The sequence below is a fragment of the Tasmannia lanceolata genome, unplaced genomic scaffold (assembly GCF_043159265.1).
Source record: "Tasmannia lanceolata isolate RefF3 unplaced genomic scaffold, GAP_Taslan_0.1 ptg000018l, whole genome shotgun sequence".
Taxonomy (NCBI): Eukaryota; Viridiplantae; Streptophyta; class Magnoliopsida; order Canellales; family Winteraceae; genus Tasmannia; species Tasmannia lanceolata.
Genome location: NW_027518695.1, coordinates 46,904,191 through 46,925,338, shown reverse-complemented (window position 1 = coordinate 46,925,338; position 21,148 = coordinate 46,904,191).

The window sequence follows — 21,148 nt, the reverse complement described above, 5'->3', positions numbered from 1 at the left end:
CAAAATTAAATATGAGCTTAATGTAAAAATCTACAAAGCTCTTTCAATAAGCTACATTCTATCACATCCTGTTTCTGCAGAAATTTCAAATCATTTCGAATTCGTTTGCAACAATTTCACTTGTAAAATCACTCATATGGTTTAAAATTGATAAAATCCATTAAAAAATTGAAATTAATTGAAATTCATCTGAAAATCTCTAAAGAACCTAAAATCTCTGTCACATATTAATTCCTTAATCAATTGAAACATAAATCTTAGGATCTTTAGATTTCCCTGGAAAAATGGCCAGTGCATCCATAATCGTATCCCAATTGCAACCAATCTTTGACAATTTGAATATTTAAGCTATAGCATGTTGTTGGCTCCGAGGTTACTCTCACGGAAATCCTGAGATATGCCAGGCAATAAGATGCTATAACCAAAGTATTAAATTGCACAAGAAAAGAGCGCACGATTCCCTTCCTTGGATGCCATTCGAGGCCGAAATTGGTGAACCCTAGAACCTATGGTATTCCTTAAATGTCCAAAAACTGAAAATCCTTGAAATATGAAATTAATTAACCTCAAGAACTGAAATCGATTCATCTCGTGTCTCTCGGAACCATTGGATTATGGTTTCCGTCATAAGAACCATTAGAGCCCAATTTAGGAACACTGGTGTCGTGTCGTGTCCTAAGTTTTAGGGAGTCCTAGAGTTAGGAGTCCAGCCTCATCACGTACGTTTGCTATGGATAGCAACCGTGCCCTAGGTCTAGTTACACTAGTCACCCAATCTTTCCCTAGGACTCCTAACTCTAGGACTAGTTACACTAGTCACCCAATCTTTCCCTAGGACAAGCCTAGTAAACTAGGATGTAGGCTAACCTGCATTAGTCTAAGGAACAACTTGCATTTAGATAAGAATCATATAGCATCTTAGATGAAATCCTAGGATAATAAAATCCTCAACTTGAATTAAATAACTTCTCTTAAAACTGTTGAAACAGTCAATCCCGTCTAGGTCGGTGTCTTAGTTGAGTTACGCATAAGTAGCTTAGCTTAGGTGCACCGAACTACGTCGACTCTGATCCCAGTGAGGCTTGGGTACGTAGGCAGCTTGGATGTCTGATGGCATACCAACCGCGAGTCGGCTCCACAACAAATTGTGGGGTTTTGTATATTAATTTTCTTGTAAAATCAAAATTAAATATGGTCTTATAGGTTCATTTTTGAACCTGGACCATTTCTTGGAGCTCCGATAAATTGTCTCGGAGTTCCGAGCTTGGAGGTCTGAGAATAATTCTCGGAGTTCCAAAACTGGATTTCCAGCATTCAACGTCCAACTTGAAAAATTCATATCTCATTCGTTTCTTGTCGGATTTCGACGTTCTTATACTATACGGATATGATAAAAATGAGAGATATCAAAATATTTGAAAATGTTTTAAATAAGTTTTGATAGGATTTAGTTACTGGTCCAGGTTGGCCTTTGGAACTCGGTTTTTGTTCAAATGTGATGGAATGACATATGGGTCCCAAATGTTGGTACACCACCATGGCCATTTACTTTTCCATTTAAGTCTTTCTTTAAGCTTGTTGGTCTCTTTGAAAAATATATTTTTAGGGGTTTTAAGATGTGCCTTGACTAGAGAAAACATAAGAGTGATAGGTGAAACAATCTACCATTTTTATTACTCTCTTGAATGAACTCTTGAGGTAGCCATTGCTGGATCTTCTCTTTGTGTGCATGGCTTGCTTTGGGATCTTCAAGGTTGAGCTTATTGCTTCACACTTTCTAAGGATGATGCCACCATTTGGTTCAAGCCCTTTTGCAAGTTGTTGATCCACAATCTTTGGCCTTCAATGATCTTCCTTTGTTTGTTCAATACTTTGAGTTGACTAATTTTGAGCTTCTCCTTGGTTGATCTTCCAAGGTATGCTTGATTGAAGTATGCTTTAGCCCCTTTGCATTTTCTTTGGTCCATCTTCAAGTATAGGCCATCAATGGTGTGTGCTAGCATGGATTGACCTGTGAATTCCCTGTGTATAGCACAACACTCAAGGCAAATAATTAGTCCATAAAGGACTAATCAATTTGTGTTTGTTAATCATCAAAGCAAGGTGATTGAGTGACCCCAAGAGAACCCTTAGGCTTACACTCTCCCCATTTTTTATGATGACAAACCAAATTTATTAGAGAGGTGGGAGGAACCTCTTATGAGGATTAGATAAACAATATAACCATAACTACTCCCCCTCAACATATGCATAAGTTATATTTACCAAATTATAGTATAGAATGCATATAAATTATGGGCATCTAATCAATTTTATAATTCTCCCCCTTTTGGCATAAGCAAAATGGAAGGATTAATAGTTAAGCACAATACAAAGCATGAAAGATATTCAATGAATATTGATGCTCCCCTAACTTCTTATCATGAATATAAGATAAACAAGGTATAGATGCCATGATAAGAGCATAACAATATAGAAACAAGATATCAAATGTAAATCAAGTCTATGTTGGAGAAAAAGCAAAGAGGCATTACATTTTAGCTCAAATTTGTAGGGTAGATGAAATAAACTAAAATTTAAATAACCCTATGACCCGTATTTAATTTTAGAAGAATAATATGGCAATATAAAGCTCTTGTTATACTTATCATGAAGGAAATAGTAAATGTAAAGTTTAGCATGATAAGCCCCCATTTTTTTGGTTAAGATATGAATATTTAAGCACAATAAGTGGGGAATATCAAAATGGACAACACAAACATATCAGTATAGTCCATATGAACATAAAGATATCAAAAATTAGCTCTCCCCCTAAAGATTTGTCATTGGCCATAGGTGACACCTATGAGGTAAGGTACGACAAGGCATAATAGGCCAAAAATATAAAAGTGAATACATGGCCAATGAGACTTATCTTGAATATATAGAATAAATCACTTTATAAGCACATGATAAGGAATTTTTTTCATAGAGAATATGATAGACAACTATAAGAATGTCCTATTAAAGAGATTCTAGAGCTCTATCTTCGATAGTTCTCTAGAAGAGAGTACTTATCCTTGGAATAGATGATCCAAAATTTAAGATCTAACCAAATTGATTATCCAAGATAAGTATGAAGCCTAAGAGGATATGGCACTAAGGTCCTAGGCTATGGGCTTTTTGTCTATACAAAAAAAAATGATAAATGATACCAAAATAAGAGCACAAGACAAGCCAAATCTAACATATATGGAGCAATCATGCTCCAAATGAGTGTACTTAAATCCCACTAGGCAACCCAAGAGGAGGGTGAATTGGGTGTCTGTAAGCCCAATGGTTTTTACCTTGGCATTCCCATCTTGTTTTGATGATTCCAATACACAAGTGATCATTTATCACTAATGTGTTTGTTTGTCTAAGTTGTAGATCTTGATAAAGTAAGATCAAGGATGCTTGGATTGAAGGCCAAGAAGCCCACATTGGACCACTAATTGGAAGGCCAAAGTCATCAAGCAAGAAGTCATGAAGACTTGAAGACATGAAGAAATTAATATTGAAGACCATTTTTTTGTCTTTTAGAATGTAATTCATCCAAACCTAGATTAGGTTCTTAGAGGCATAATTAAGTTAAATCTCACACACCCTAAATAGACAAGTGATTGTATTTGTGGAGTTCCAACACCTTGGAACCCTCATAGCAATCCCATCTTGGTTGAGAACTGGAAGCCCAAAAACAGAATTGAAAATCTGCTCTGCATAGGCTTCTCGGAACTCCGAGAGGTTTTCTCGGAACTCCGAGAATTCTCGGAACTCCGAGAATTATTCTCGGAACTCCGAGAAATGGTCCAGTAGATTTTTTCCAATTTCTGTATGGCTTCTCGGAACTCCGAGATTTTTTCTCGGAACTCCGAGAATTCTCGGAACTCCGAGAATTATTCTCGGAACTCCGAGAACACTCCAACGGTCTGAAAAAGAGCCGTTTGGAATTTTGCTGTAATTACCTCAATGCCATTGAACGGTCATATTTTGGTTTTCCTATAAATATGAGTGTTCTAAACATACAAACCATCAATCCTAACACTCTTAAACTTCATTTGAATACCCAAGAGTGAATCAAGCTTCAATTGTGCCTCTCATCACCAACTCTAGGATTTGGATCATAGGCTCTCAATTGTACATCTTTTGTAACCCTTGCGAAGGGATCTTTTAGTTCTTTCTTTCATCTTTCAAGATTTGTATTCGGGCGAGTATTCGGAGAAGCGGAGCCCTTTTTTCTCCGTGGTGAGGATTGCCACCAAGGTTAAAGCAATTGTAATTGGCACCGATCTTCGCCAAGGTTAAGAAGATCAAATAGTGAAGCCATCAACGGGTTTGGTTGGTGGAGTGGAGTAGGCCTCGAGTTTGAGGACCGAACCACTTTAAATCTCGGGTGCACTCTTTCTATCTCTTTGCTCTTTCATTTGCATTGCACCATTAGATTTAACTTGTATGCTTTGAATATTGTTTTTAATCGGTTTAAGTTTTTCAAATTGGTAAATTCTAGTTTTCTTAAACAACCGTATTCTCCCTCCTCATAGTTGCCATTTCTAATTAAACTTGGGACCCCCTATATCGGATTTTCACTTGGTATCAAAGCCTTGGCTCTTAAAAGATTTTAAAAATTTTTGTGAAAGTTATTTCAAAATCTAACTAGGGAAAGATTTTATTTGGCAACTTCTAATTGTGAAATGGCACATCAAATTGGAACCGGACTTCCGGAAGGCCATTCCACAACTAGACCTCCTTTCTTCAATGGGTCAAACTATGGACATTGGAAAACAAGGATGCGCATCTATCTTCTTTCGATAGATGTGGAACTTTGGTACATTGTTGAAAATGGATACAATGTACCTTCCATACCTTTTGAAGAATGGAATGTAGTAGAAAAAAGGCAAGCAAATTTGAACTACAAAGCAATAAATTCCTTGTTTTGTGCCTTAGCTACCGAGGAGTTTAATAGAGTTGCTCTTTTTGATTCCGCCAAGACTATTTGGGATACCCTTGCAACTACCCATGAGGGAACATCACAAGTCAAGGATTCCAAAATAAACTTGTTAAAGAGCAAGTATGAAATGTTTAGAATGAGTCCAAACGAAAGTATTTCGGAAATGTATACTCGTTTTTCTATTATTTCTAACGAACTAGCTAATCTTGGTAAATCTTATCCTAACGATGAGCTTGTGAGTAAGTTACTTAGGTCTCTTCCTCCCCATTGGGATCCAAAGGTGACCGCGATTCAAGAGTCAAAAAATCTCAAGACGCTAACCATAGAGGAGCTTGTAGGATCTCTCATCACCCATGAGATGCTCCTTACTAGCCGACAAGAGGAAAAGAAGCCAAAGGAGAAGGAGAGGGAATTTAGATCCCTAGCACTCAAGGCTTCCAAGGAAGACTCATCAAGTGAAGCGGATAGTGACGAAGAAGAAGCTTTACGAAGATTCAAGAGCTTGTGGAGAAAGAAGCATAAGAAAGATAAGAAGAAGAAAAAGGAAAGTGATGTTGAAAGAGCTTTAAGATGCTTCAATTGCAAGAAGATTGGACACAAAAGACCGGATTGTCCACTTCTAAAATCAACTTCCTCTAAGTACAAGGGTAAGAAGGATTGGAAGAAGCATAAGGCTCTTGCCGCCGGTTGGGATGCGTTAAGCACATCGGGCAAAAGCTCAAGTGAAGGGGAAGAAAATAAAAAAGATGATCTTTGCTTCATGACAATCACCCATGAAGTTGAGGTAAACTCTAACCCCTCATATTCTTCATCTAGTAGTAAAAGTGATAGTATACCTTATGATGAATTATGTGAAACCTTGCATACCCAAATTTCCAAAAACAAAGTTCTTAAAAAATCCATTTTAAAGTTAGAAAAAGAACTTGAATTTTTGAAAAGTGATTTATCTTCTTCCATATCTCAAGAACAAGTTACACTTGAAAATCATAAACTTGAGATTAATACCCTTAAGGGTAGCTTGGATGAGAAAACTTGCCAACTTTTAAAATTTCAAAATATGGCAAGCTCCTCCAATTCTTATGAAGATGAAAGAAATGAGCTTTTAGTTCAAACATCCCATCTTCATAATGAAAATGAAAGACTTAGATTATGTTTACATGGATTTCTAAATGGAAATAAAATAATTGACATAATCCTAAGTAAAACTAGTCTTAGACCTCAACATGCTTATCATGATAGGACTAGTGTATCTAACCCTCTTGTTAGATGCCATTTTTGTGGAATGAATGGTCATTACCAATTCCAATGTGCATCCAAGAGTAGGGCTAGATGTGGGACCAAGAAATCTTGGGTTCCCAAAACCCCCATATGATGATATTCATATTGTGTAGATTAGGTTTTTTTTTTTAACTTAAAATTGAATATATTTCATTTGTATGTTTTGTTTGATAACCCCTCTTGTATTGTAAAATTATTTTAACTAGGGGGAGTTAAAATTGGATTTTTCTTCAAAAAAGGGGGAGCTTTAAAATTGTAAATTTTAATCCCTTGTTTTTCTTACCCCTTCTTTTTGTTGATGACAAAGGGGGAGAAGAATCTAGAGCAATGTCTCTAGTGTAAGAAAAATGTGAAAAGAATATATGCTTTCATTTGTAAATCTCTTGTGCTTGTCATCATCAAAAAGGGGGAGATTGTAAGCCCAATGGTTTTTACCTTGGCATTCCCATCTTGTTTTGATGATTCCAATACACAAGTGATCATTTATCACTAATGTGTTTGTTTGTCTAAGTTGTAGATCTTGATAAAGTAAGATCAAGGATGCTTGGATTGAAGGCCAAGAAGCCCACATTGGACCACTAATTGGAAGGCCAAAGTCATCAAGCAAGAAGTCATGAAGACTTGAAGACATGAAGAAATTAATATTGAAGACCATTTTTTTGTCTTTTAGAATGTAATTCATCCAAACCTAGATTAGGTTCTTAGAGGCATAATTAAGTTAAATCTCACACACCCTAAATAGACAAGCGATTGTATTTGTGGAGTTCCAACACCTTGGAACCCTCATAGCAATCCCATCTTGGTTGAGAACTGGAAGCCCAAAAACAGAATTGAAAATCTGCTCTGCATAGGCTTCTCGGAACTCCGAGAGGTTTTCTCGGAACTCCGAGAATTCTCGGAACTCCGAGAATTATTCTCGGAACTCCGAGAAATGGTCCAGTAGATTTTTTCCAATTTCTGTATGGCTTCTCGGAACTCCGAGATTTTTTCTCGGAACTCCGAGAATTCTCGGAACTCCGAGAATTATTCTCGGAACTCCGAGAACACTCCAACGGTCTGAAAAAGAGCCGTTTGGAATTTTGCTGTAATTACCTCAATGCCATTGAACGGTCATATTTTGGTTTTCCTATAAATATGAGTGTTCTAAACATACAAACCATCAATCCTAACACTCTTAAACTTCATTTGAATACCCAAGAGTGAATCAAGCTTCAATTGTGCCTCTCATCACCAACTCTAGGATTTGGATCATAGGCTCTCAATTGTACATCTTTTGTAACCCTTGCGAAGGGATCTTTTAGTTCTTTCTTTCATCTTTCAAGATTTGTATTCGGGCGAGTATTCGGAGAAGCGGAGCCCTTTTTTCTCCGTGGTGAGGATTGCCACCAAGGTTAAAGCAATTGTAATTGGCACCGATCTTCGCCAAGGTTAAGAAGATCAAATAGTGAAGCCATCAACGGGTTTGGTTGGTGGAGTGGAGTAGGCCTCGAGTTTGAGGACCGAACCACTTTAAATCTCGGGTGCACTCTTTCTATCTCTTTGCTCTTTCATTTGCATTGCACCATTAGATTTAACTTGTATGCTTTGAATATTGTTTTTAATCGGTTTAAGTTTTTCAAATTGGTAAATTCTAGTTTTCTTAAACAACCGTATTCTCCCTCCTCATAGTTGCCATTTCTAATTAAACTTGGGACCCCCTATATCGGATTTTCAGTGTCTTTAAAAAAATTTATCCTCTTTAAAAACTTTTGTAAGATTAGTTTCAAAAACTTAAATGAATATCCTCTCTTAGACCTTTTGTCAAACACTTGTTAGATGGCTTTTGAAAACCCTAGTTGATTATTCCATTTTTAATCTTTCTATGAAAATACTTGGTGGTTGATTAAAGATTGTAAATCCCACAACAAGGTAAAGGAATTAGATGAATGGTTTCTTTTAGGCCTTTTATCAAACACTTGGTGGAAGGCTCATGCAAACTTAATTAACAAGATTAAATGGGCTAATTAGCAAGATACTAGATAAGCAAGTTAATTACCATTGCTAACTACTCACTCAATTCTAAGTGTATAAATGCAAGCACAAATAAGAGTGAGGGTGAGAGAGATAAATACCACACAAGAGACGCGAAGATTTATAGTGGTTTGGTCTTAACCCCAAGACCTACTCCACTCTTCTCAAGTTTTGTCTCCTTGGGGAATCCACTATCTTCCAAGGAACTTAAATATCGCGTTCCTTTCGCCTTATACAATCCGAGCATCCAAGCTCCAAGGGTCCTAATTACGGCGCCATTTGTTGCCAAGTTTACAATGAAGAAGAAGATTGAAGCACACTCTTTAGCCTCTTGAAGGCTTGATACAAGGTAAAGCTCACAAGAGTCTCTCAAAGATAATTACAAAGATAAGCCTAGGTCTAATCCCTTTAGATATTCCCAAATTAAGGCACAAGGGTGTTTTCCACTCTCTAATATGTTTACAACAAGTTTAGGAATGAGAGAGATTAGTTCACATGATTAGGGAAGCTATATATATAGAGAAAACCCAAAACTAGCCGTTACAGGGGCATTTCTGTAATTCTGGGCAACTTCCCAAAGGATCTATTTCAGGGCATTTTTGGCATTTTCCAGATTTCAGACTTGATTTTGTAAAATTCATATCTCACTCGTTTCTCATCGGATTTTGACATTCCTATACTCGATTTGAATAGAAATGATGAGCTCTTTCTATTAAAAATATTTTCAAAAATATTTAAAAATGTTTAGGATCCGTTATGATAGGATTTATGACCTGATCTCAAAATTCAAGTGCTAAGTGTGTCGATTAGAATCTTTTGCAATTCTAAGCTATTTATGGCACTAGGGCTTTGGTCCACGGGTCTTTTTCTTATATTCTAATATTGTTTGGGACCTTATTAGTGACTTGATTATGCCTCAACAAGGGATACCTAAGTGGGATTAAATTATACAATCTAACACAAGACTCATTACGTACATCTTCAACTTTAAAGCTCATCTTCAAGTCTTGATCTCTTGCATGGATCACTCCTTCAAGTTGGTTCAAGCTGCTTGACAAGTTGTTGATCTCCAAGCTTTGGCCTTCATCGATCTTTCTTTGTTTGTTCAATGCTTTGAGATGACTAATGTTGAGCTTCTCCTTGGTTGATCCTCCAAGGTATGATTGATCTTTTGTATGCTCTAGCTCCTTTGACACGTGTTTGGTTCATCTTCAAGCATAGGCCATCAATGGTGTGTGCTAGCATGGATTAACCTGTGAATTTTCTCTCCATAGCACAACACTGAAGGCAAACAATTAGTCCATAAAAGACTAATCAATTTGCTTTTGTTAATCATCAAAATAAGATGATTGAATGAACCCATGGGGAACCCTTGGGCTAACATGTACTTATAATATGATAAATGATATACACATTAAACATCATATGCTAAGCCCCTAAGGACAAGATTTAACTCTAAGCTCCCCCTTTGAAAATGACTCACACAATGTATGACTCCAAAGGGTTGTCCACAAATAGACTTCAAAGGATTTTGGATATATTTACCAAAAGATAACACATTAGACTCAACCCTTGGGCTACAATGACACCGACACTTAAGTGTCGGTTTATACCCACCGACACTTAAGTGTCGGTTTATCATGATTAAATGATTGCCAAAGTGTAGCTCCGCATGATAACAAGCATAGCACAAAAGATATGAAAGTTTTGGCTCATGCTTCCTCTAAGTGTGATATCATATTCCACAATTCAAATATACTTTCCTAAATATGTAACATACAAGCAAGCCAGGGAGATCATACAAATACATATATCTATATTTCAAAATTCATATTAGTTATGAAAGGATATCCAATATAAGCTTTTGGAACTCATACACATATAACTCATCAAAAACTTCATATTACATATAGTGATAATCATTTAGCACATAATAGGAAAGTCTTGTGGGTATGAAGGACATCTAGGTGCATGAAAATAGACATGTTTTCTCACCGAGGTCATAAAAGATGTCTTAGAAGTGATCATTTTCCTAGACATGGCATTTAATTTCTTAGTTTTGCTAGAAATGATATATAAATGCCAAATAATCTAGCAAAAGCCAATTTTGTCCAAACTAGAGTTCAAGTATGAAGGATGAATACTTATGAGTTTAACATGAACTCATGAACAATGGTGAGGTTGATAATCATTTAAGCAATAGATATGGTTTTCACATTAAGTTCTGTATTGTGTCTTGTCATGTGGATTAATACTAAGTGCAAGGTGGTATAAGTTATAGTGTGTGCACTTAGCCAAAATACATATAGATACATACCAATAAAGCAATATAAGTCTATTGTATCTATACTATATTTTCTAATGATGTCATCATTAGGCTCAACCTAGATACATAGAGATAGTTTAAGATGTACACATGTATCTAGAAATATACTTTCTAATGATTTTCACATTGAAGCTCAAAAATAAACTAGATATCAAAATGGGATATCAAGAGAACTTTTCCAATAGATATTGCCATTAAGTACATCATGTCAAAGTCTCATTGTACATAAGTTTAAGCATATAGACTTTGAATATTTTCAAAATGATATTCATCAATTAAGCTCATATACATATAGATACATGAGAATCAATCAAAGATAAGCTCATGGTATCTATACTACATTTTTCAAACGATTTTCAAATTAAAACACATACTACTAAATCTAAGATAAGCAAGATATATTCATGTTGGGGGTTTTAGAACCCAAATCATCTTGGGTCCTTCAAGGTTATCAGCAACATCAAGTTCATCTTTTCTAACCCAAATATACTTAGATGTTTTTTATTTCTTAACATTACATGCAAATCTTAAGTGTCCTACTCTACCACAATAGTGACAAGTAAGAACAAATGAGCTAGAACTAGCATGTATGTGAGAGGAGTACTTCAAAATTTTGTTCTTGGAGGAAGCTTCTCCTTTAGAAAATGGTTGGTATCCAAGACCAACTTTTTCTAGAGAACTAAGCTTATTCTCAAGAATTTCATCTAATTTGTTCTTTCTATATGAAAACTTTCTAAAAGATATATTTGCTTCCTTCCATTTCAAATCAAGTTTTTCATTTTCCTCTTTCAAATTTTTGTTTTCCAAAATTAGTTTATCAACTTCTTCATTTAAACCTTTGTTTTCAAAATCAATTTTTCACTTGTTTTGACTTGCACATCAAGTTCCTTTTTCAAATAACCAAAATCTCTAGTTATGTCTTGCAAAGATTGTTTCATTATTTTGTTTTTAGCATTTTGTAAATCTAAGTTTTCATGAAGTTTTTCACAAGCAACAATCAATTCATCATGAGAGAATTCATGACAAATATCATCAAGATCATTTACCTCGAAAATGGAGATGTCATTTGTCACCTCGACAAGTCCCATGAAACAAAGGTCATCTTCATCTTTTTCATTTGATTCATTTTCGAATGAAGAACTCCCTTCATCCCAAGTCGCCGCACACAAAGCCTTCTTGCCATTTCTTCTATTCTTCTTGTTTTTGTCATTGTTGTTGTTGAGTGGGCAATTTGGCCTTATGTGTCCAACCTTCTTGCAATTGTAGCATCTTATATCCTCTTAGCTTGAAGGTCTATTTCTTCCTTTGCTTGAATTGCTTCCTGTGGACCCCGATCCGGGAACGGCGGTGAGGGAACGAGTCCCTACCACCCTCTGGATCATCCACGTGTGAAGGAGAGCTCTACCAAGGAACTCTCAAAACGGATGCCACTCTCATAGCATAGCACGAGTAGCGATATAAAAAGAAAGAGATATGTCTCGATCAGGAGCCAAGGCTCGAAACCAAGACATACCTAAAATAAACTCAGAGTCGCCATCCATGGATATGCCATGGAACCCTAAAATCAAATCCTCTGTGCAATGGATAACCAGAAATATATATGGGTTCGTGCCTGGTTACGAATGGGGAAGGTCTGAGAGCACCCCCAATTCGTCCGAGTGCAAGCACTTGGTCTCTTATGCCATTTTTATTAACTCCAAAGAAGTTTGGGTAAAAATCATGTGAAATGGGAACAATCCTCAGGAGTCGTCTACCTAAGCATGCATTTCCGGAGGATAAAGATAATAAGCACACATAAAATAAAATGAAAGATGTGTCACCTAAGCATAGCTAGGTTATGAGTGACATGCCTAATGGGTGTCTAAGTTCTGATGTGCAAACACATGCAAAGCTATAGCTAAAGGTATAATATCAGTACAAGAAAGTAAGAAAACACATCAAAACATAAAACACAAATCAATCCTATATATATGACAGGACAGAACAAATCCTAACTCTAATGGGACCTGACTCGGACCAAGATGGCCGTCCATCCCAGCTGCTCTACGTATCCCGGCCTCGGGAAGAATCGGAGTCAACGTAGTTCGATGACCTATTCTAAACTACAATGCCTAACCATCTAGAACCGCTATCCTAGACTCGATCCACTAGACTCGACTGATTTTTAAATATTTTTGTACGATTGCTTAAATTCAAGTGAATTGTAAATTTTCAGGACTCTCTATATGCCCTAACTAATGCAAGTTGGTTAGCCTTAAACTAATGCAGGTGGTTCCTACATCTTATATATAACTAGGCTGTGCAACCTAAGGAAAACCATGGGCTGACTATATGCTTCCTAGTCTAGCCACCGGTTCGACTAAATGTCTAACCGATCGACTCGAGGCCTCCTAACTCTAGGGACACTCACACGACTGAACACACCATATCAATACAAACAGGACAGACTCCTAACTCTAAAACAACCCAAATAACTAGGACAGACTCCTAACTCTAGGGGAAGATCTTTTTGAATAAGGTTTTGAAGAAGCTTTGTATTTTTTTATAAGGTTTGACAGATTTATTTTTAAAGGTTTGGCTGGACCTGGGATGTAAATCCCAAGCTGCACTACGTACCTCGTGGAAGAGGATCAAGCCAACGTAGTTCGGAATGAACTCTCCTAATTACTACTTCTAAAACACTCAACATTTTAGATTTCTTTTGGGGTTTTTAAATGTTTTTTATGTTTTAAATTTCTAATGTTTTTGAGTTTTAAATGTATTCACTGTTTTTGGGTTTTAAAGCTTTTCAAATGTTTTTGGATTTCGAATTTCTGATGTTTTTTAGATTTTTAATTTTTGATTTCACCCTTTTGGTCAAAGACCTAAGGGAAAATGCAAAGAAACACCCTAGGGTTAAACCCTAGGGCTAACAGGGGAAACCCTAAACCAAATAAGCTAACTATCAAGAATGATGAAATGATCTAAGATCCAAAAGGCTAAGCTCTAATGAGACTGGACAAGTCTCAAACAAATAAAAGGGACGACAACACTAAGGAGAAGCTCCTAAAAACAATTAAAGGGACGGGGAAATGAGTCAAAGAAACTCTAATACCGCTATCAAAGGACGAGCGAGTCAAAAACTCTAATAAGGACAAATGAGTCAAAGACTCCCTAATAAGCACAAACGAATCAAAGACTCTCCAATAAAACAACTAAAGAAAACAATGGAGTCAAAGACTCCCTAATAAAACAACTAAAGAAAATAATGGAGTCAAAGACTCCCTAAAACGACAAATGAGTCAAAGACTCCCTAATAATACCAACTAAAAGATGAGTGAGTCAAAGACTATCTAATAAAATCACCTAAAAGGAGAGTGCTAACGAGACTAAGTAAGTCTCCTAAGAAAGGCTCCTAGTATTTCCATCATTATCCTGGCAATGATTAAAGACAAAGGCAACTAATAGACCAAATTGGTCTCCAACTAGCAAGGGTACAAATTGGGATACAACTTAAGAAGGGTTCTATCCACGAGGCAAGACCCGCCTTCTACGGGTAAGCTTTCTAATATGACCAAGGCTTGCCTCCGAGGGAGGAGCGCCTTAAGAGACAAAGTACGTCTTCCTAAAAATGGTAGGCTCCAGCTAGCACTATCCTTGCCCATGGCAATGAGGGAAGGGTTCTAATTTTTACCGGCGCCCAAAAACTAGTAAAGTCTACTATATAAAGGAGGAAAGCTCTACTCGGACTGAGCAAGTCCCCTAAGGATGGGCTTGGGCTAGAGCCTACATCGCCCAAACAAATTTTACAATTTCAATGGTAAAGAATATTTGCAAAACAAAAGAAATAATGTGAATCACAAAGAGGAGCTACAGATACTTACACTATAGTATTCTCACAACAACATCACACTTGTCTTGCTACATCTTAATCAGTTCAGATATCAACTTAATCAGAAATATATTGCATTTGAAACCATTATCAAAAGAAAGTGAAACTGATTTAGAAAAGTGCAAAGTAATAGAGGCATACCATAAACTTATGGTAGTACAAATACTGTGTTAACTGTCAACACAGTATAAGACCAAAAGGATATAAAGACAATGCTAAAAGGAATATACAAATCCTGCAAATGAACATATATAGCTCAATGAATTCAAACAGATGTGCCCAACTAGATCGTTTAGTGCCACTTTAAACGGCTTACGTAATGACTACTCATGGCAACATTCATATCCATAAATCAAAATATTCTTAGAGTTATTACACCATTTCAAATAATATGAAATTAGTGTACTGGATATTCTCAAATCAACCAGGTAGCGCTGACATCATTCTTGAGTGAACTGTAATAAGCAAGGAAACCTTCCTAAAAAGTATTCTCATCATGCTTTGAGGGTTACTATGCTATAATTCAAAGGCCAAGATCACTCAATAAATTACAAAGAAGAACAATTATCACGGAAATTCATATTTCTCTATATGATGGAGAAGTACCATGAACAACCTCTATATGCATAAGCGACACGAATGGAAAAAGGGCATTACATACAGTTCTTAGAAGCACTGTTTTGATAACCACTTAGGGTCTATTTCTAAGACCCCTCTACAAGGATTACAATGTATAAATAGGGTTCGAACAGTAGTAATGCATTGGGTGGGTAAACCAACGAATGCAATAAACTGTCTTCATTCTTTACAGATCCAAGAAATGACATATTTGAAAGTGAATACTCCTTGATCTTTAACATCATTTGGACCTTTGCTACTATTAAAACATGATAGTGCCAGGCTTAAATAAACCAAAACATTACAATAGCAACAGATGACCATACTCATTTAAATAATATAGGGTAACTATCACATGCAATACATCTATAGGATTTCGGTCATGAATGAATATAAATTTGGAGCATGCCATCAGCTACAGCAATTAGAAATCATTGTTTCTTTTGAAGAAATTCAAACAGGAACTCAACAAAACAGGAAATGATTTCGTGTAATACAGGGGCTGATATGTGACAGGATTAGTACTAAAACTGGGGACAGATTCAAGGACTGAACGATGCCAAAATTGGGACAGGTTTAGGGGTTGAACTGGGCTAAATATTGGGACAGATTCAAGGGCTGACTTATGTTTGAAAATGTGCGCAACGTGAGGGCTGAGTCATGGATAGAATTGGGCTTAATAATGTGCATAAAACAGGGTTGAAATGAGGGCTGATTTTAATGCCAAAACAAGGCATATTTTGTGGACAGAATCTGGGGGCCAAATAGGGGCAGATCTGTGTACAGAAACTGAGTGAAATCTGTGCCAAAACAGGGCAGATTTTATGGACAAAAACTTGGGACCAAAAGGGGCAGATTTGAGTGCATAAATGGGGCAAGTTTGTGCTTAAAACAGGGACATAATTGTGCTTAAACCTGTGCTAAAAACAAAGGGTGAAATGTGCTAAAACAATGAGTATATCTATGGGCTGAAACGTGCTAGCAGGGAGCATATTCATAGGTTAACATGCTAGTAGCAGGGCTGATTTGTGGGTTCAAAATGTGCATGAAATAGGAACATACAATTCCATCATGGAAAAGATATTATCACAGCTATATAATAACAGTTGCAGTAACCCATTTCGCCTTTTTACTATTATTGCAACTAACCATAGCTACTACGGTTCCCCCAAGATTCATTAGAAAAAAGCTAAGCCAGGGGCTGCACAATTTCAAATAACCTGATTAAAACTGTATTGGAAAGCAGTAGTAACAATACTATGTTTTAATATTCTCACCCCCAACTATATTATCCATACAAGCTATCAAAATGCGGTCGAGTTAGATAAGGAAAACATCATGAATACAACTACACTTGATATTAATACTCTCCACATGCTTAAATTGATAAGCATAAACAAAGATTCCGCTATGATTACCAAGACAGAACTACATTATCCTCATGAAATCATTACAAAATGACAATGCCAACCCCTCTTTTGAATTAAGGCTATTGCATAATAATGTAAATCTCCTTTGCCACTCAGACACTAGGAAAAACAAAATCAAATACACATAAAACTGCTTGATTAAAACATGATAAATTGAATCCAAATGCAAACATGACCAACGCTAGAACAAGTACTAAAACTGCAGATTATTTGGACTCCCAAACCAAATGACTATTGTTTGTAACAAACAGAGGTGATCTATCACTACAGAGATTTTTTCATTCACAATTAGTACCAACTTCATCATCAAACAAGAAGAAGAAATATCGGCAAAGAAAATCCCAGCAATTCAAGCTTATTGATATATGATTTAAAGTGAGAAAATCATACAAAATTTAAAAGAAAGTCTTACCTAAATTGTTCCAAATGAAATAAAAATAAAAATCAATGGCTCTATCTTCTCTTCTTTGATTTTCTCTCTTCAAAATAGCACCTGATCTTTAATGCTTAGCCATATGAACAAATTTCAAGAGTGAGACGGGATCTGAAGCTTTAAAGCTTGGACCGGGTGAAATAAACAAAACCTCAAGGTATAGAAAATCAATCCAAAGGTTATAGCAAATCAAATCTCTAGGTTAGGGATAATAGCACGAAATCCTATTAGAAATTGACCGGATCTCCGGCTTAAAACGATCGGAGAAAAGGAAATGAGAGTTAGAGTTTAAAGAGGTTTTCTCTCAAGGTTTTAATTAGCATAGATGTAGGAAAACTGAGCCAGATTACGAGATCCACATCAAACAACCAGAGACTAACCAAATTCCGGTCAGATCTGCCGGAGAAAAATAGAATAGATCTGATAAGAGGAGTTGAGGAAGAGCTTGGGAATTTGCTTTTCTAGATCCAAATCTACTTTCTCCCTCTTAATCTCTCTCAGATCTTTCAAATAAGGTTTTGAACAAGAACAAGAGTAGAACAAAATTGTTTAGTAAGAATATCTGACCTGAGAAGAAGAATTTCACCGGAAAATGATTGGAGATCCGCCGGAATATGACCGGAGCTTTGGGAGATGATGATCGGAATAGGGGTTGCGGGAGATTTTTTTTCTTTCTCTCTCAGCTATTTCTTTATAAGTCTCAGGAACTCTCCCAAAATCTTAGATCTGTGACTTTCTCTCAAACTTCAAGATGAGAAATCCCCAGATCTGAGATCCAAAATACAATCGGAGCTCCGACGAACTCAGGCAGAGAAGAAGATACGGAAATCTCTTTTTTAGATCTCTCTCTCCCTCTCTGCCTCTCTCTCTCAACTTCGGATCGGAAGTAGGATTTCTGGCGAACGGTCAGAGAAAAACGATCGGCAGAAGCAAAACTTTAACTTCTCTGCTCTCACTCTCTCTCTGCTTCGGATCGGAGGAAGAAAAAATAATAAAGAAAAGCAAACCCCTAATTTCCCTCTCCTCTCTCTCTCTCTCTCTCTCTCTCTCTCTCTCTCTCTCTCTTCTCTTCTTCCGACGAGAATGAACAGTCCTCCCTCTGATATTCGCGATTTTTTTATATATTAAAGATAAGGATGCTCATATTCGCACTACCCATTTGATGGGCGCACAAATTTTGATGGGCGCGCGAATCAAGCGCGGCCCGGACGGGATTATGCACCCCCCTTTTTATATAAAAAATGATATACTTGCCTCCTTTTTCCCGCGGACAACCCCCTTTTCAGATGTATTCAGTCCCCTTTTTGGTCCGCACTGCGCACATTCTCTCGGCTCGTTCACTGAGCAAATGCGCTCGGATCTCGACGAAATTTTACGAAAACCTAAGGGAGACATTAAGCTACCCTAGAGTTCAATTTGGGATCCCAGCTCACTGATTTGACGAGGCTTTGCACAAGCAACGCGAACTCGGGTCCGGTCAAAATGGGGTATCTACACCTCCTTTCTTGTACTTGAGAAATTTCTTAAATCTCTTGGTGAAGAGATCAAGATCATCATCTTGTATGTCTTCTTCACTCTCAATTCTTGCTTTGAAAGCTATACTTTTCTTTTTTATATCTTCTTTATGTTTAGTTAATGTGTCTCTTCTTTTTTGAACCATTTCAAAAGTGATTAATGATCCTATCAAGTCTTCTAATCCCATTTTAGACACATCTTTTGCTTCTTCAATGGCGGTCACTTTAGGGTTCCATTCTCTAGGTAAAGACCTAAGAATTTTGGTAACTAATTCCTTGTTTGACATTTGTTTTCCTAGAGATTTCAAGCCATTTGTTATATTGGTGAACCTAGTGTGCATTTCGGCTATTATTTCATTTGGGTCTATCATGAAGAGTTCATATTCTCTAAAGAGAAGATTCATCTTGGACTCCTTGACTTGATTTGTCCCTTCATAGGCTACTTCAAGCATATCCCATATCTCCTTAGCGGATTCAAGAGTCAAAACTCGGTTGAACTCCAAGGGAGATAAGGCATAAATCAAGGCATTCATGGCCTTAGCATTAATAGTGGATTCTTTCTTCTCATTTTTATCCCAAAGACTCATGTCACTTGTGGGTTCTTTATATCCATTATTAATGATTCTCCATACATCAAAATCCAAAGATTTTAAAAACACTCTCAACCTAGCTTTCCAATAGGGGTAATTTGAGCCATTGAAGAAGGGAGGTCTAGTAGTAGATCGCCCCTCACTACTTTGAGAGAAGGTTGCCATTTGGATCTTTCCTTTATAGGGTTTCAAGAGAAATCCTATGTAAGAGCCTAAGCTCTGATACCAAGTGAAATTCCACTTAGTAACCCAAGAGGGGTGAATTGGGTGTCTTTTCAAATTTTAAGGATTTAAAAAACTTTGTTTGCACTAGTTTTAGATTGATTAGAAAATTAAAATTAAGATTCAAATACAAGAGTCAAGAGCTTATCACAAGAGAAGAGGAGAAGAGACAAGAGGCTTGACATAAAGATTTTTATACTGGTTCGGTCTTAACTCAAGACCTACTCCACTCTTCTCAAGTTTGTCTCCTTGAGGTATCCACTATCTTCTTCCCAAGGAGCTTAAATACGGCGTTCCTTTTGCCAAGTACAAGCCGAGCTTCCAAGCTCCAAGGGTCTTCTGGTGCCCTTTGTTGCCAAATACAATGAAGAGTTGAAGATGTAGCTTCCTTGCCTCTTAGTAGGCTGATTACATGTAAATATCCCTCACTCTCACTCAGGAAGATGATAAACAAATGAAGGTCCTAAGGTCTCTCAAGAATATTCTAAGGTCAAGGCACAAGAAAGAAGGGGAGGGTGAAAATCTTGTTAGAAATGAGTAAATATGCCTTTTAATGCTCTAGGAATGTTAGGTTAACTCATTTTGTGTTTTTCCAAAGGCCCCAAGGTTCATATATATGGGAGAATGAAATATGCTTTTTTTAGACTCCCCAACGGTCTTCTTGGAGTCCGCGCACGAAGTTTCGAGTGGACCGTTACAGGTTCATTTTTGAACCTGGACCATTTCTCGGAGCTCCGAGAATAATTCTCGGAGTTCCGAAACTGGATTTCCAGCATTCAGCGTCAAACTTGAAAAATTCATATCTCCTTCGTTTCTTATTAGATTTCGATGTTCTTATACTTTACGGATATGAGAAAAATGAGAGCTATCTGTTAAAAGTATTTTAAAAAATATTTGAAAATATTTTAAATAAGTTTTGATAGGATTTAGTTGCAGGTCCAAGTTGGCCTTCGGAACTCGGATTTTGTTCAAATGTGATGGAATGCCACATGGGTCCCAACATGTTGGTACATCACCATGGCCATTTACTTGTACATTTAAGTCCTTCTTTAAGCTTATTGGTCTCTTTGAAAAACACATTTTTAGGGGTTTTAAGATGTGCCTTGACTAGAGAAAACATAAGAGAGATAGGTGATACAATCTACCATTTTTACCACTCTCTTGAATGAACTCTTGAGGTAGCCATTATTTGATCTTCTCTTTGAGTGCATGGATTGCTTTGGGATCTTCAAGGTTGAGCTTCTTTGCTTGACACCTTCCAAGGATGATGCCACCATTTGGTTCAAGCTCCTTTGCAAGTTGTTGATCCACAAGCTTTCGCCTTCATTGATCTTCATTTGTTTGTTCAATGCTTTGAGATGACTAATTTTGAGTTTCTCCTTGGTTGATCCTCCAAGGTATGATTGATCCAAGTATGCTTTAGGTCCTTTGCATTGTGTTTGGTCCATCTTCAAGCATAAGCCATCAATGGTGTGTGCTAGCATGGATTGACCTGTGAATTCCCTGTGTATAGCACAACACTCAAGGCAAATAATTAGTCAATAAGAGACTATTCAATTTGTGTTTGTTAATCATTAAAATAAGGTGATTGAGTGACCCCAAGAGAACCCTTGGGCTTACAACCCTGACTCTAGAATGTCAACCTCAAGGAAAACCCTTGCACAAAAAGGGAAAAGGGCTTGGACTGAGTCGGAAGAAGAGGTGTTCCCCACCGAACGCTTCTTTAACATCGTGCAAAGGATCGTTACAAGGCCTTCATGGATCGAGCAATCATCTCCGGACGAAAGGTTGTGTTCAGAGAGTTTCAAAGATACGATCTGTTGTCGCTCTCCGGATTTCAAGGTTGGATCATATTTCTTGAGTATAGTTCCATGATTTATCCTGAGCTAG